The sequence below is a fragment of the Mus musculus genome, chromosome X (genome assembly GCF_000001635.26).
Source record: "Mus musculus strain C57BL/6J chromosome X, GRCm38.p6 C57BL/6J".
Lineage (NCBI taxonomy): Eukaryota > Metazoa > Chordata > Mammalia > Rodentia > Muridae > Mus > Mus musculus.
In genome coordinates this window covers 75913192-75918424 of record NC_000086.7, presented here as the reverse complement: position 1 = coordinate 75918424, position 5233 = coordinate 75913192, and the positions used below count along the sequence as shown (strand labels likewise).

Here is a 5233-nt window from a genome sequence, read left to right as displayed (position 1 = left end):
CTCCTGCAGAGAACCTGAGTTCAGTTCCTAGCATCCACGTGACAGCTCAGAACCACCTATAAGTACACATCCAGTGGTACCTTAAAATATTTTCTGTACTTGGCATGCACTGCACATACATGGTAAACCTAAATCCATGCAGGTGAAATACACATAAAAATAAAATTAAATATTTTTAAAACAATTAAAAATATGTAACCACCATACTGTTGGTAAGACATGTACAACATTAAATTGTATGTGATAGAACACAAATACAGGACCCCAAAACTGTGGAGGAAGAAGCAGGTGTGGAGGAAGATGAGTCTTCTCTGTGAGTACAAGGCCAGATTAGAATGCATAGCAAATTTCAGTACAGCCAGACCTATATAACAACACCCTGTCTCAAAGGCAAAGAGAAATAAAATAAGAATGTATGAATCCTGAAACCATAGTCCAGATGTTTACCATAAAAATAAAACTACAGGCAGTTTTAAATACTATCTTAAAGCCATTATAAATATCAGTTTGGTATCTGCCCTATCACAGTAGTCTATGTCTAAATCAGAGACGATTAAAAGTATTCTGTGTTGCTGTGGACTCAAACCAAACCTGTGTTGTAAAAACAAAGCCTGTCCACTGGACTGTTATATAGTAACTATGTCCTCTAAGGTTGTGGTTGCAAGATCATAATAAAAAGTATTTACCTCAAATTCAAGTTTAAGTGTTCATCAATAACTCCGTGTGTGTGTGTGTGTGTGTGTGTGTGTGTGTGTTTGGACATTTACATATGTGTGGAAGCCAGCAGTTAAGAATGAGTTATTCTCACCTTACAAGTTTGATGCAGAATCTCTCAATGAACCTGGATCAGTTACCTAGGTTAGCAGAACAGTGAATTCTAGGGTCCAGCCTTTCAGTTCTGGGATTACAGACCCACACCATCCCTCTCTGCTCTTACATAGGTGCTGAGAATCTGAATTTGGATTCACATGCTCTGGTGGTAATCACTTTACTCAGTGAGCCATTTCCCCAGCCTCCTCATTCAATATTTTGTTTGCTAAATCTACAAAACTTAATAAGGTTTTGTACTGGCTGGTTTTGTAGTCAAAATGACACAACTAGGTCATTAGAGAGGAAACAGTCCCAGTTCAGAAAATACCTTTAGGAGATACAGTTATAAGTCATTTTCGCAACTAGTGATTAATGGGTGAAGGCACAGCTCACAGTGGATGGAGCCACCCATGAGCTTGTGGTCATGGATTCTTTAAGAAAGCAGACTGAGCATGCAATGAGGAACAAGCCAGTGAGCAGCATCCCCTTTATGACCTCTGCATCTACTCCTGCCTCCAAGTTCCTACCCTGTGTGAGTTACCTCTCTGATTTCCTTTGGTGGTGAACATTGATGTGGAAGTAAAAGCCAAATAAATCCTTTCCTCCCTAACATGCTCTTTGGTCAGAGTGTTTTGTCACAGCAATAGAAACACTAAGACAGGTTTCATACCATCATATCAGACTAGAGCAAGCAAAATGGCACAATGGGTAAAAGACTTGATGTATTAGCCTGAGGACATGATTCAGCTGCACAAGGTTAAGCTAATTTTTTATGTAGTATCTCAGAAATAACTTCCAAATACAAAACATTCACACCAGCAAGGAAATTGTAAAAATACACATAAATGACTGCAGGACTGGATTTGCAGGCTGTATACAAATGATCTGTTTCTCCTTAGAAAGTTGCCTCACAGTCAAACCTTAACAAAGAGATGCCTCTCGCTCTCACCCTTCTGTCACTTTATCATGCATCAACTGAAATACATAATATATATTCAAAAAACATCTTTCAGGAGACAGAATCTGCCCATTGCAAGCAGAGTTTCACAAGAACCCTGTCTGATGATGGCTCCCCAGAGTTCCTACTCTCAGAAGAACAAGACGGCCTTGTTGATGATCTCCACTGACTCCTGGATCTCATCTTCCTTGATCACAAGTGGAGAGGCAAACCTGATGATATCGCAGTGAGTTGGCTTGGCCAGAAGCCCATTATCTCAGAGTTGCAGGCACAACCATCCAAGTATCACAATCTTTGTTTTCTCTGATGACAATGGCATTTAGCAACCCTTTCTCTCTCACAGCAGTCACAAGGTCAGAGGGCAGCTTCGTGAGCTCCTTTCTCAAGATAGCACCTATCTTGTCTGCATTTTCAGCAAGATTATCTTCTTCTAAAACCTCAAGAACCACAATGGCAATTTGGCTGCCTAGTGGGTTGCTGCCGTATGTAGAGCCATGCTCGCCTGTCTTATTGGTCAGCGTTATGTCATCATCACACAGGACTGCAGACAAAGGGTATAAGCCATCAGAAAGGGCCTTCCCAAGAAGAACTATGTCAGGTCTGAAATTTTTATGATCCACAGCTAGCCATCTACCAGTTTTGGCCAATCCTGTCTGTATTTCATCAGCAATAAACAGAACCTGGTGCCTGGTACAGAGTTCTCAAACTCTGGTCAGGTGTCTTGGATCCAGAACAATAACACCTGCTTCACCCTGGATGGGCCCCACCATGAAAGCAGCAACATTTGGATCCTGAAGAGCATGCTCCAGTGTAGGCAGATCCTTAAACGGGATGGTTTCAAAGCCTGGCAGGAAGAATCCAAAGCCATTGTAACTGGACGGATCTGCAGAACTGGAGACTGCTCACAACTTTCAACCCCAAACGTTTCCAACAGAAAAAAAAAATCTTTGCTTTGTATTTCTGGATGCCTTTCACTGTGTAGCCCAAGGACAAGAAAGCTTACATTCAGTCTCTCCAGCCTCCACTCCTGTATTCATAGGAAGAACTTTGTTGTAGTTGAAAAGCTTGGTGATGTACTGCTTGTATTCACCAAGGACATAGTTATAGAAAGCCTGAGATATTAATGTTGACTTGTCCACCTGACTCTTCACAGCATCTATGATCTTTGACAGTATCCTTGGCCAACAGCACCATAAGCACTCAGGAAGTCGAAGTACTGCCTGCCTCCCACATATAAATGCCTTTTCCTCTCTACGGGGCTCAGGAAAAGGATGGTAATTGTATGCACCATATTTAGATTCCCATTCAAAAATGTACTCAGAGGATGGTGGGCCTTGCACTGTCTTCTTGGTTGCAATGGAGCTGGCAGAGGCGACTGAAGCATGGACTCCTCGACGCAGAGTAGCAATGATCTCCAGACTTGCTAGTTTTAGAAAGCATTGTATGGGTCCTTCAGGAATGGGAGTGCAGATAGACCATTCAGATCATGGTAAGATCTCGACAGCGTCCTTTAAGGGACACCTACTGTACTTCAGCCACGAAGCCGGATGTGGCCACCCCGAGGACATGAGTTTGATATTTGGATCGCACATAAAGCTGAAAGGAGAGAACTGACTTCCCAAATGTTTGATCTCTTACTTCCAAATGTTCAATGTATCATACATGTACTTACATATCTGCATTTTCTATACATACAATAGTATAATAAAAATAATAATTTAAAGTTCAGAATTAAGTTTTGTAATTGAATATTGTTTTAGTCTCTACATTTTTGGGGTGATAATATTTTGTTTCGTTCTTGAGTCTCATGCTGGCCTCAAACTTTCTATGTAGTTTTAGATGACACCGAATTTTCAATTCTCTTGCCCCTATCTTATTAAAGCTGAGATTATAGATGTGAACCACCAAGCCTAATATTTATTTAACAGCCATTCTTTTTAATTTAAAAAATATATATATTAACTTGGGTATACACTAATATAACTTCCCGGAAGATTTTTCAAGGCGGGGTTCCACTGTCACTCCAGCTGTCCTGGAACTCACTCTGTAGACCAGGTTGACCTCAAACTCAGATATCCACTAGCCTCTGCCTCCTGAGTGTTGAAATTAAAGGCATGCGCCACCACCAAATACATGATATAACATTCTCTGAAAAATAAAGTATTATGCTACAGGGAGAAAACAATATTTCCTTTCTTGATAGTAAATGTATGTGTACACACACATACATGTATATAAGATTTAACCATTCCATTACTTTCTGTAAAATTTAGGATAGTAGTGACTTACTAACAGAATTTAAATTCTTGTACAAATCAAGGTCAATGTAAAGATAGCTTTTAAGTTTAAAGAAGTTTTAGCAGTTTCTCTGCTGTCAGATGGGGCCAGAATTTTATTTCCAGATATTCATCTTCATTGATCAGGAAAATGATTGTGTCCTGGCAATGAGCACGATATATCTTCACACTTGCTGAACAACAGAGAGTTAACCTTTTTTTTTAAAAATACTGACAGTCAAATTACTGTTTACTATCTAAAGTACAGGGTACAGAGTGAGGAGAAAGGCCACAAGGTCATTATACTTTGGTGGCAAATGAACTATCTTTTTTTTTTCATTCTATTCAGTGCCAATGAGCTCATTTATTGGACAAAATTGAGAAACTTCCATGTTACTCTTCTTGAGGTCTATTTTAGTTCATTTCCACAACTTGGGGAAAAGAGAGGAGGTCTTCTGGCTGGAGCACTGCAATTATCCATGAGCTGCTGAGGCACAATGTTACTGTCTTCATTATTGAGACAACCGAATCCCATGTCTTTTCTTTTTTGAGTTGGAATAGTTTAAAATCTTGTTGCTGAGGCTGGCTTCATGAAACAGATAAGTCATTTTGGTCAGTTATTGAAGGAAGCTGAGTCCGTGAGACTTTCAGCCCAGAGGAATCCCCTTCCCCCCCCCCCAACACATTCTCTAAAGATCCATTCTACTTCATTTATAACGTGCATTAATCCTTTTGTGGTGTTTATTACTCTAAGAGAATAGGGTCCCAAGTTTACTCATCACCCTGGGGGTGTTACCCAAGAGCCTTGCACATGATAGGCAGGCCTTCTTCAATGTCCACCACCACATAAGCTGGGCATGGTGACAGATGAATGCAAACCAAGCCCTTGGGAGGTAGAGGTTGGAGGATCAAAAGTTCAAAGTTATTCAGTGCAGCATAGTGAGTCTGAATCCAACAAGTTGATGGAGGAGAGGGGAAGAAAAGTAATAGGGGCCAGAGGAGAGGAGAATGGGAGAAGGAGGGAAGGAATGAAAGGAAAAGAAAGTAGAAGAGGAAGAAAGAACAAGGACTCTTACAGTTTTCTCAAGACCAGATCTAAAAAGGTCAGCTTGGTTGAGACAACCACCATCAATAGCTGGATTCTAAGCCATTGTGCCTTTTGCAAACCTGCAAGACAGCTCAAATGTGA

The 5233-nt window shown here is 40.6% G+C and overlaps 1 pseudogene; it reads right to left on the bottom strand.

The window, feature by feature from the left end:
* On the bottom strand, nt 1584–3327 carry Oat-rs1 (ornithine aminotransferase related sequence 1; annotated as a pseudogene).